Here is a 2,824-nt window from a genome sequence, read left to right as displayed (position 1 = left end):
CCTGTCTGTCTGTCTGTCTGTGTCTGTGTCTGTCTGTCTGTCTGAGTCTGATCACTCCTCTCACTCACTCACACCTCCCCACTCCCGATCTGAAAAGCTTCTCAGCAACAGGTTGTCTGTCTCTCTCCCTCTCTCTCTCTGTCTCTCTCTCTCTCTCCCCCAGATTGTGAACGGAGGGTGGGGGGGTGTGTGCTTGGCCCTGATTAATATTCAGACGCCTGATTTAAATACATACACTTCAATATTAAGGATACGCGGAAAGTTTCTGCTATAGCAGAGGGGCGGTGCCTGTCAGTTGCAAGTTATGAAATTGACACCAAAAAAAAAGTGTCTAACTTTTGAAATGAAAAAAAGTTTTATAAACTTATTTTTTTTTAAAAAAAAACTTTATGTGGAAAAGCACTTCACAGTGTCCAGGTTATATTAGCAGGTTCGTTTTTATCTTCACAAGATTATTTCAGAAGTTTGTATATTTGAAAGTGGCTTTGTCGTCACGACAGAATACTAAAGCGCCATTCGGGCCATCGTGCCTTTCATGCTGGCCCATTGAAAAGCTGCCCAGTTGGTCCCACTCCCCAGGTCTTTCCCCATCGCCCCCCCCAATCTTGCTTCTTTTTCAAGTACATAACCAATTGCTTTTTGAATAGTACTCTTAAGGTCTACTTTTAGCACCCTTTCAGTCACAGAATCGTTCAGTGCAGAAGGAGGCCATTCGGCCCATCATGTCTGCTCCGGCTCTTGAACGAGCATTTCACCGAGTGCCACACTCCCCTGCCTTCTCACCGTAACCCTGCAGATTATTTATTTTCAAATAAATCCCTCCTAAAACTCAATGGGCTTTCGGATGGACCACAGCGGGTCCTGAAAATCCTGGCCAATGCGTTGAAGTGGCATCCCAAAGACTTGGGCACAGGGTCTAAGCTGACGTTTCACTGCGGTACTGAAGGAGTGTTACATCGTATGGATGAGATGTTAAACTGAGGACCCTTCTGCTCTGTCAGGGCTGGAAGCAAATGATTACATGGCCCTAAGTTGTTGAAAACCAGCGGGTGAGTTCTCCCCTGTGTCCCGGTCAGTATTTATTCCTCAACCGACAGCTAAACCAGCTGACGTAGTCATACATTCCGTGGCTGTTTGTGGGAGCTTGCTGTGCACAAATTGGCTGTCACATTTGCTCTATTACAACAGGGACAACACTTCAAATGGCTGTAAGAGATTTTGGTAACATGAAAGGCACTATACAAATGCAAGCAAGACTTGTTTTAATTCCATTGTTATTTCAGCATGATCCAGGGATTGTTACAAGATTACACACTGCTGTACACTATTCTTTGAAAGCAGCAAGCCTGTTCAGCTGAGCCCCATCTTAACGAACAACAGTTTGCATTAATATAGCGCCTTAAACATTGCAAAACATCTTAAGGTGTGTAATAAGTGCGATCTCAATAAAAACATTCTCGACACCGAGCCACAGAAGGAGACAAAGAGGTAGGTTTTGGTCAAAGAGGTAGGTTTTAAGATGCGTCTTAAAGGAGTACAGTGAAGTGGAAAGGTTTGGGGGAGTGGGGAATTCCAAAGATTAGGACCCCAGATTAGGACCCCATCTGATTCGCTAATGTCCATTTGGGAAGGAAATTTGCCGTCCTTACCTGGTCTGGCCTACATGTGACTCCAGACCCATAGCAATGTGGCTGACTCTCAAACAAATGCCCTCTGAACAAGGGCAGTTGAGGGTAGGCAATAAATGCCTAACCAGCAAAGCCCACATCCCGTGAACAAATACATAAATAGAAAAGCTAAAGGCACAGCTGCCAATGGTAGAGCAGTGGAAATCGAGAATGTGCAAAAGCCCAAAACTGGAGGAACGTAGAGATCATGTAGGGCTGGAGGATATGGGTGCAGAGATCATGTAGGGCTGGAGGATATGGGTGCAGAGATCATGTAGGGCTGGAGGATATGGGCACAGAGATCATGTAGGGCTGGAGGATATGGGTGCAGAGATCATGTAGGACTGGAGGATATGGGTGCAGAGATCATGTAGGGCTGGAGGATATGGGTGCAGAGATCACGTAGGGCTGGAGGAGCTTACAGGGATAGAGAGGGACGAGGCTATTGTGGGACTTGAAAACAAGGATAAGGATTCTAAAAAAAGGGAGGTGTTATTTGACTGGGAGCGAATGTAGATCAGCAAGCATGGTGTTGATGGGTGAACAAGACTTGAAGCAAGTTAGGATGTGAGCGGCAGAGTGTGGGGTGAGTTTGAGATTATGTAGGGGTAGAAGATGGGAGGCCACCTGGCGAGAGCATTGAAATAATCAAATCTAGAGGTAACAAAGACAGGAAGGAGGGTTTTAGCTGCTGAGGCAGGGCTGGAGTCTGGAAATGTTATGGAGTTGGAGGCAGGCAGTCTTGGTAATGGAGCAGTTTTCTGGCCGGTTTAGCTTCCGAGAGTTGACAGAGGTGGAAATGGTGGTCAGTGAGTGGCGATTGTGATGAAGAGCAAAGGATAATGGCCTCAGTCTTCCCAATGGAAATTTTTGTTCATCCAGGACTGGATGCTGGTCAAGCAGTGTGACACGTCCACTCACTTGATCACAACAAGGAGTAAGGGCCCTGACTGAGTGATCCCTTCCTTAGCCCTCAGGGTCCATGAGACTCATTTACAAAACCTGTTGAGCTGAATGGCCTATTTCTGTGCTGTTGCACCTATTTATTTCCACAAGTGCTGCTGGAGCTGGGATCAGTGCAGGTTGATGAGTGTGTTACACATGATGGGCCATGTTTGCTTCTTAAAACTCACTCCAAGCTCTGCTGCCCCAACTCA

The sequence above is a fragment of the Cetorhinus maximus genome, chromosome 28 (assembly GCF_964194155.1).
Source record: "Cetorhinus maximus chromosome 28, sCetMax3.hap1.1, whole genome shotgun sequence".
Lineage (NCBI taxonomy): Eukaryota > Metazoa > Chordata > Chondrichthyes > Lamniformes > Cetorhinidae > Cetorhinus > Cetorhinus maximus.
Note: the sequence above shows the minus strand (reverse complement) of the source record.